Source organism: Meles meles, chromosome 18 (assembly GCF_922984935.1).
Source record: "Meles meles chromosome 18, mMelMel3.1 paternal haplotype, whole genome shotgun sequence".
NCBI classification, from domain to species: Eukaryota; Metazoa; Chordata; class Mammalia; order Carnivora; family Mustelidae; genus Meles; species Meles meles.
The window spans coordinates 3,149,160-3,159,329 of NC_060083.1; positions in this window are offsets into that span (position 1 = coordinate 3,149,160).

Sequence of the window (10,170 nt, forward strand, 5' to 3'; positions counted from 1 at the left end):
TTCTCAAAGTTGTGGGTTCTTTAAAAAAAAAACATATTTTACAACCAATGTGCTATTTTCCCCCAAAGATGTTCATGAGGATATATTTTGAGCAGTCTCATTAACACAATAAATTAATTTTACTATAGTCTTTCAAAGTCTTAGCTCTAAACTTCCTTGAGTCTACCTTTAAGTAGAATTTCAGGATGATAACTGGGTGTATACTCTGTTTTTTCAGATAGAAGGAAAAAAATATCCGACAGTTCAATCGAAGGTGCTCAGTTCTAGAAATCAAATTCTCCTTCACTCAACCTCCCGGAACTCTGTCAGCAACAACCATAGACCCTGATGGGTTGTAGGATTGTCTTCTATGTGCTCAGTCTTGCCAGCATATTTTTCTTAAAGAACATACAGTCCCAGAGGGGAATCGAGTGTGTTCAGTGACCCCATACACCAGCATTTTGGTGCTAGTTAACTAAAATAAGTTCTTTCCCATATGTGTGCATTTTATGCCATATGTGTGCATTTTATGTTTTCATCTGAGGTTGAGTTATAGCTACAAAAATAGCTCCCTAAATTCCTCTAGAGAGAAAAGAGAATTCAGAACTAGATCTCTTCTGTTGTTAGGTTGGTTTGGACTCTCTTCATCCCACCATAGTTCTCAACATATTTGTTTGCTCATATGGAGCTCAGGAGACACAAGAACATATTAATAAGATGAGTAGTAAGTATTGTGGTGTGATAATGTTAGGTAATGTAGAAAGGAGTCTAATTATGACACATAGAGAGTAATTGATGAAAAGTCTCAATCTAGAAGCACAGAGATATCTAGTGATTTTTCAGAATCATCCTTGTTCTGGTTAATTGGTACTCGGGATGAGTAACTACCAACATAGAGGGTAGGAGATCTGAGGTGTTTATTGTTCATCCTTCAAGTAGAGAAGGATAATGTTTATCTCTTGAGAAGGAGAATGCTCAAAGGCTCTGGGATGAGAGAGACCTATCATGGTGAAATAATGACTATCCCTATTGGACAGTTTCATGAGAGGATGATGTCCTCCAGCTACATTAGACAGAAAAAGACACAGAACCTTCTTGACTTATGATGGGGTTACATCCTGATAACCCATCATAAGTAGAAAATATTGTCAGAAAAGGCATACACCTAACCTACCATGCACCATAGCTTAGCCTAGCCTACCTTAAATGTGTTTAGAACATTTACATTAACTTACAGTTGGGCAGAATCATCTAATGCAAATCATATCATGTAATTAATTGAATACTATACTGAAAGTGAAACACAGAATGGATACATGGGTACAGATGGTTTAAGTGTATCAGTTGTTTACCCTCATGACCCCTGCCTGACTGGAACCTTCAGGTTGTCACTGCTCAGCATCACGAGAGAGGATTGTACCACATATCACTAGCTTGGGAAAAGATCCAAATTCAAAATTTGAAATATGACTCTCCCAAATGCTTATTGCACCATCATAAAGTTGAAAAATTGTAAATCAAACCATCTTAAGCAGGAGACCATCTGTATAGGGTAGTGAAAGTTTTCTAGGGTCACTGGTAAAACTAAAGAAACAGATTCTTGGCTGATTTCCTGAATTACTCCCAAAGCACGTCGCTAAACTAGGCCACCAAAGAAGATGACTTTATGGGTTGGGAAATCTCTCGTTGAGTTGACACGTCACCACTAACTGCTACTATAGCCAGCCCGATTTCTGTTGGGATCAGAAAGGCACCTCTGCTAAATCAGGAAGTGGTGGGGCACCTGGGTGGCTCAGTGGGTTAAAGCCTCTGCCTTCAGCTCAGGTCATGATCCCAGGGTCCTGGGATCGAGCCCCACATCGGACTCTCTGCTCTGCGGGGAGCCTGCTTCCTCCTCTCTCTCTCTCTGCCTGCCTCTCTGCCTAGTTGTGATTTCTCTCTGTCAAATAAAATATTTTAAAAAAAATGTTCTTGTAAATCAGGAAGTGGTAAACACAGCTACCAACTCCAAAAACATGACCTCTGTCATCAACAGGAACAAATCTCGTGCCTCGAGTCCTTCCTCTCTTCCTATGGAGCTGATTTCCAAAGGCAAGTCTCATACAAGCACAGCCCGTTGAACACGACCCCAATCACATCCAGAGCCTGAGCAGCAAGATGGTCTGGGAAATGGAATTTTTTATTGTTTGTTTTGTTTTTTCAAAAAAGACTTTGGCCTCTACAGTATGGTAGGGAATATTTTCAGAAGATTTGCGTAGGTATCAAGGGAGCCAAACCCACCATCCGAACTAGAATTGTGCAAGGATGGCAAGAGATTGTTTGACCTCTAACAACTGACTCTGATTAGTAGTTTGGACTTGGTTTTGAAGAGAGCTCACATTCAAATATTAAAAATCATAAATTCACTCAAATGTATAGTGGTTTTGAATGAATGCAATTGTTAAAGAAGAAGAGAAAGGGGAGCCACTTGCTAAAGGTATGGTTAGACATACAGGAGAGTTCCCTTTGATTTGGTTTTTGCTTACAACTTGCATATTACACTCATTTGAGGTTCTTCACATTATAAAGTGAAGGAGTTTTGTCCCTGCTTTACAGAAGAAAATACTGAGGACCAGTCACCCACCTGGGGCATGCTTCTGAGCTATATGTCAAATAGCTATCTGACTTGTTTCATCGTCTACCTATGTGAAGAGTGTTTTGAAGACAGGGAAGTGATTAGTTTCCATAAGAAAGTATTCTAGCAAGAATTAGGCTCAGATAGAGCTTCTGTGTTGGGGAAACAACAGAGAGCTAGCCTGGAACTCGAGAGTTAGCCTGGAGCAAACTGCAGAGTGCATGCTCAGTCTAAAAGAGGGAGTCACTGTCCTGTTCTGCCTCATTATTGCCATGCATGCAGGAAGGTGGCCTCATGGAGCTGGAGATTCCACACCTCTCTGTTGCAGTGATTCAAACCCTAGCAGGAGTTGGGATTATTTCTTTTGGAGAGAGGAGAGAGGGCAAGCCTACAATAATACTATACCTTCGGATGCTTATTTACAAAACTATCTAACAATACGTTGTGGGGTGGGGTGGCAATTCTGATTTAGAACTGGAGTTTGGGTTTGTTATTCCTACTGAAATTATAGTGCTGATGACCACGGTGAGATGAACCAAAGCTGTGAAATGCAAGAACGCACCAGTGGGGACAGGCAACATCAAGTAGTTTTAGGTTATCAAACCAGCATACAGTCCAGTAGAGAAATAGGAGATTGTGTTGAAGACCATTTAGGGGAACCAAGACCTAGAAAGTAACTTTAAGCGTACGGAGCTATCACAAATCAAGAGACAGGACCTAACTTAGAGTGTAATATGCAAATACACATATTTCTACGTCAGCACGAGCGATACCACTCGTTTCGTTTACCACTTTGTACAGTTTAATTCCATTTATGAAAAATAGAAGGAGCTTGACATTCTCTAGCATTAAGTTTGAGAGGGCAACAGGGCAACCAGAGGGAGAGGCACGCATGGGCTACCCATAGTCGAAGGACTTTGTACAAGTTCTAACCTGATCATTTTGAAGAATCAGGTAGCAAATATTCTTGCATGACCTTAGGAATTAAACTAGTCAACAAAATCAATCCAGTAACGAAAAGCTAGGTAAAGTCAGTTATGACTGATATAATGAAGGTAGCTGCTTATTTTTAACACTTAAACTATATATATAACAATTTATATTCATATAACTACATATGTATTTAGATATAGTTTTTTTAAAGATTTTACTTATTTATTTGACAGACAAACATCACAAGCAGGCAGAGAGGCAGGCAGAGAGAGAGGAGGAAGCAGGGTCCCTGCTGAGCAGAGCCCGATGCGGGGCTTGATCCCAGGACCCTGAGATCATGACCTGAGCCAAAGGCAGAGGCTTTAACCCACTGAGCCACCCAGGTGCCCCTGAATATAGTTTTATAGATATACTTATATTATATATTTTTATTATACATGTGTTTATTTATTTTTGGCTAGGACATTCTAATCATTAAGGATTTAAGTTCTAAATTTTGTATAGCCAGGACAATGCAACACAGGATTTATATTTTATATTTTAATATTCACAAAATTATATGATAACATAGAAATATGTCATCCTTTTAAAATAATGAAACATTACTAGTGAGGCTAAATTCTCCTTTGACCACTGTGTCTAGTCCCAGCCTCTCCCTCCTTAGAGGCAAATACCGTGATTGGTTTGGTAAGATAGTGTCATGTTTTTAATTGTAAAGACTATGTAGTTTGGCTCTTTGGAAACCATTACCATGTTCCTTCAGTGCAGAGGTTAAAACCCATTAGGACTCTTTTTTTGAACCCCATAAGACCTTAAGAACTATGCTAATTAATTCTCCCTCTGAAACTAATAACACACTATATATTAATTAACTGAATTTAAATGAAAAAAGAAATATGCTAATTATGTATTTTATGTAATCAATTAAGTCCCTAAACAAAATGTAAGTCCAATCTAGTGGGAAGTGAGAAGACGCTGAGACCCAAGATGGTTCAATAACGAGTAACTGGAGGCGTGGCTTTACTCTAGGTCCCTGCTCGCTGGCTGATTGATTCCTCAGCAGAGAGCAGAGCAAGGCATATGGAAGGAAGCTAATCTAGGAACTGGAAAATAGACCGGGAACTCTGATATGCTCTCCTGCGGAGTCCTCTTCCTCTTCTCCTCACTGACCAATTCTTTGAAGAAATGGTATGTGGAAAATTGCAATTCAGTCTGTTCATTCACTCAATACATGGATTTTTGCTGAGTGCATTCCATGTCCTAGGGCCTTACCTGCCTCTGGAGAGAATATGATGAGCAAGATAGACATGGTCTCTGAGGTCATGGAGCTTACGGACCAATGGATTAGACTGACAATCAGATACTCATACAAAGAACTAAGTTAGTTATGAGAATTTATGAGAGGACTTAGACCTTGGTAGGTTTTCTTGAAGTTGTGACATTTAAGCAACTATCTGGAAGGTAAGAAATCAATATGCAAAGTGGTGGGGATGAAAGAGCTCCTCCCCACAGGCGTTTTCTAGGTAAAGAGAATCACCATTTATTTATTTTTTAACATCTTAATTTAATTTTATTTTTTTCAGTGTTCCAAGATTCATTGTATTAAGGAGGGCACGGATTGCATGGACCACAGCCAGTGTGGTCCCACGGGGTATGGTCCACGCAATCCGTGCCCTCTGTAATACTCACCACCAGGTTCACCCATCCCTCCACCCCATCCCCTCTAAAACCCTCAGTTTGTTTCTTAGAGTCCACAGTCTCTCATGCTTCATCTCCCTCTCTGATTTACCCCAATTCACTTTTCCTTTCCTTCTCCTAGGGTCCTCCATATTACTCCTTATGCTCCACAAGTAAGTGAAACAATATGATAATTGACTTTCTCTGTTTGACTTATTTCACTCAGCATAATCTTCACCAGTCCTGTCCATGTTGATATAAAAGTTGGGTATCCATCCTTTCTGATGGAGGTGTAGTATTCCATTGTATATATGGACCATATCTTCCTTATCCAATTGTCTGTTGAAGGGCATCTTGGCTCTTTCCACAGTTTGGTGATTGTGGCCATTGCTGCTATGAACATTGGGGCACATATGGCCCTTCTTTTCACTACATCTCACCTTTTAAAAACCTGGAAGCTTGAGGAAAGTTATATACAGGTGTTAGATACCAACAGGACTGGCTTCATGGGCAAGATACCTGTCAGCCACTCAGGGCCCTAGGCTCAGGAAAGGCTCATGCTTGGTTTATGCTCTCCTGTCAATATTTTGAAATTCTAAAAGAGTTTTGAACAGGGAGCCCTGCATTTTCATTTTTCACCAAGACCCATAAAGTATGTAGGTAGCTGGCTGTGGGAGTTTGATCTTGATTTCACTTGTCATATGTAGCCATGGGAGGGTTTTAGGCGAGAAAAGACACATCTTGATTTTTGAAAGACCACTCTGGTTGTGATATGAAGAATGAAAGAATGGACACTATCGTCGCCCTTTAAGAACTTATAGTATGGCTGGTAAAACCAAATCTGGCCAACGGTTATTATTAAAGGTAATATGTTATAGAAATATATTGGAGAGGATCTTGGGAAATTGGGAGAAAGGTCATTTAATAAAGTCTCTTGGTTGGGAAAAATTATAATCTCCTACATGGCTCCTCTCAATCTTCTCTGAGCTAAACGCCAACCAGTATTTTTTTGGCTCTTCAACTCAAAGCTCAATTTCTTAGTCAAGAAGCTTAATGATCTGAAAAATCACCATTTCCTATTGGGGGCCTCACAGTAGCTTTTGGAATTTTCTTGTATCTTCAGCTTAATACTAGAGACTCCCATAGAAGGTGGGGTTAATTTCCCTTCTTCCTTCCTATCATCCAGTGAGTCCAGATAACTCCCAGAGGATTATGATGAGGTTTTTCAGTTGTTTATCTGAATCTCCACTAATCTAATTCTTCAGATACATGGGAGTCCATCCCAGAGACACTTGGCTATCTCTTCCACTTAATGCAGCTGTGTTTCTGTTGTCAGTGAAGCTTCTGTTCTAGGCATTTCCCATAAATACTATTTTATGATCTTATTGCCAGCCACACCAACTCTCTTGTGATGTTTTATCTATCAGCCCTGTTCAATAGCATTTTTGACAATGATGGAAATATTCTATATCTTCTCTGTCCAAAATGGTAGCAACCAACCACATATGGCTATTGAATACTGATTAGAGTTCTATATGAAAATTTAGGCCACTGAAGCTCAGGAATGCTATTTAGTAGTGCAACTCCAGATATAAACCTGGGTCTTCTGTTTCTTGGAGATCTTTTCTATATACCACGATGGGTGGTCTCAACAAGCACTTATTTGCAAAATTTTATAGACTATCTGTTGAGTGTGTTAAGTATTGGGAAGACGCAAATAAATAAGACAGCTCCATTGGACAAAAGGGGGTTAGCAATAAGGAGAGAGAATCACTTTGTTGACCTCTAAGAGCAAAGAAGAAGGGGGACAGTCCCTGTGTTCATCTTCAGGAGGCCAGAGGTGTTACTATGACTATTGCACAAGATGGGTCAAGTTCTGTCTCTGTGCTGGATAGACAAGTCTCTTGATCACTGAATTCTTTAGTGCTTGGCACACACAAAATACAGGTGGTCAATTTCATCTGCTATGCCATTCCAGGGTCTTTGGGTTTGGTGACAATGAGGCTAAGGAATTTGCTTAAACCCACAGAGCTACTAAGAGGCTGAGTCTGGATTGAAATCTAGATCCTTTTGACCCCAGTATTAGTCAGGATAGCAGAGGGTACAGATGTGCAAACACAGTTTGTGCACTGATTCTGGTGGTCTTGAGGGCCAGGCTAAGAAATTCAGATTTGATCCATAGGCAGCAGTCATCCAGAGAATCTTTTAATGAACTACTCAGTGGGGGCTACTGAAGAAGTAAGAAGTAAGAAGAAGAAGCCACTGGCAGTGTTAGAAGGGAAAAATGGGAGGGCTTCAAGAAAAACCATGTGTCAAGGTTTTGTGCCTTAGGGGCTGCTTTCTCTCACATCCAGATGTTTTCGAGGTGCCAAGGACAGTGGTTGCATGGAAACATCAAGGACCAGAGCTGTTCTGGAAGTCCACTGGAAGGTCAGCAGCTCATTTTCAGGTCCAGAAGATGTTGACAGAAAGATCATGGACTGAGCTGCAGAAAGGTCCAGGTTGTTCCTGATGAACACAGAGCAAACCACAGCATGATTTTTGGAATCGAGGGACAGTGAAGTTAATTAACTTGAGCAAGACCAGCCAGCCAGTCCTGGAAGAGAAGTGTGTAGGGGAAGTACAAGAAGAACAAAGAGACAGGGAAGTCACCTCAGAAAAGACAGAGGAGGTCCAGAATGGTGCAGTGGTGAGAGAGGAGAAGGGAGTCCAGGCTGTGTGTTGACTGGTGTAACGTTATGTAAGGGGTTGTGGGAGGTTGATGATCAGAAATAGACCTGAAGGACATGAGGGAGGTCGCTGATAACTTTTAATAGTCCTCTTTGGGGAGCACAGTGTGGCCAGATAACACAGGAATTTAAGGGAAAGAGGACTATATTCTAGGGGTAGCAGGGGTTGACCGGCAGTGAAAGGAAGGACAGAAAAGCAACAACTGGAAAAACACAAGGAAGTCAGTACAAGTCTTTTCAAGATAGAAAAAAAGCGTGTTCACATTTGGGAGCAAAGGGAAAGAAGCCAGCAGAGAGAATGAGAAATTAAAGATATTGGAAGAGTCATACTGCACGTAGATCTCTCAACATGGTTAAAAAAAAAAATCTTTCAGCCATTCTTACTTGTTTATTATTCCTGAAGCAGTATTTTCTTCAAGATTTAATTACTTATTTTAAGAGAGAGAGCGTGAGTGAGCATGGGGTGGGGTGCAGGGGAAGGGAGAGAATCTGAGAATCTCAAGCCAACTCCACCCTAAGTGTAGAGCCTATTGTGGGGCTCTATCTCGTGACCTTGAGATCACGACCTGAGCCAAAATCAAGAGTCAGATGTTTAACCTACTAAGCCACCAGGAATCCCATCTTGAAGCAATATTTTTAAGCAATAGTAATTGGAAATGGGATAGGCAGACAGATCAATGAAATAGAGAGTCCAAAATATCCATATATCCATATGGATCTAACAAAATCAATACTTCATAATAGTAGGAGAAAAAAATGGATTATTCAAGAATTGGTTATTTGCAAAAAAAATTTTTTAGGTTGTAATTTCATGTGATATACTGACATAAGTTCTAGCTGGTTATGGAGTTTTAAAAGCCATGAAAATACAGGAGCACCTGGGTGGCCCAACTACTTAAGTGTCTGACTCTTGATTTCTTCTCAGGTCATGATCCCAGGGTTGTGAGATTGAGCCCTGCATTGGGCTCTGTGCTCAGCACAGAGTCTGCTTGTCCCTCTCCCTCTGCTTCCCCACCCACCTGCTTGCACTCTGTCTCTCAAATAAATAAATACAATCTTAAAAAAAATACAATCTTAAAAAATAAAGATCATGAAATTACCAAAAGAAAATATACATAAATTTAATGGTAATCTAAGCATATCAAAAACATAAAATTCTAACTCACAACTATTAGGCCAGTGAAACTAGAAGCAAATTCTAGGTGGTTCTTTAGAAAGACTCTGAGGTGAACTCACTCTTCCATCCTCTCTGAACCTATTCAAACCCCCAGAAGTGTAAGAGTATATTAAACTCGGAAGCTGGAAGGTAGCAGTGAGTGGTCCCTAGGGCATTTTTTGGTGGACCTGGGATTTTTCAAATGGAAAATTTTGGAATTTTTCAAATTCTGTGGCATCATTTGGTAAAATTTGGAATTTTTCAAATTCTGTGGCATCATTTGGTTACAGTTTTAAGATATCATCTACTCAATAACATCATGTGTTTCTTCCTCTGGTAATTGGAGAAAATCATCAAATATCAGGAAGGAGTCAAATTCTTTCCAATTAAGTTATTTGCACCAAGTGTCCATCTCTTTAAGAATCCTCGAGACTGCCGCGTTTATAGGTAAAGTATGCCACATGTCACATAGGCAAATCACTTGACGTCACTGAAATGGCCTTAACTGACATTAGCAGTGCTGTGAAGTGAGGCTTAAAAAAACAAAACAAAACCAAAACCCACGCAACTTAGTCCTAATTTCAAATACTCATTCGAGTCCCTTTAATCCAATACAGTCTGTGTAGAAAATTTTTTTTTTAAGGTTTTCATTCATTTATTTGACAGGCAGACATCACACGTAGGCAGAGAGGCAGGAAGGGAAGCGGGATCCCCGCTGAGCAGAGAGCCCGATGTGGGGCTCGATTCCAGGACCAGGACCCTGAGATCATGACCTGAGCTGAAGGCAGAGGCTTAACCCACTGAGCCACCCAGGCACCCCATGTATAGAAAATTAAAAAAAAAATCTTATAATCCCAGCCAACACCTTTAGACCATGTGCTGAAATAGGCATCACTCAATTTCAGTGTCCAATGTGAGTGCATTTCCTGTGTTATTGCGTGGTGTTTAGTAAATATAATACTGAGAAGACTGACCTTTAGGAACAACTTCTTTGACTTTGGTGGCAACTCCCTTTCTCGATGCCTACTTAGCAAGTGTTCCATGTACCTGGCCCCTACGCACATTTTCCAATCCTCACCATG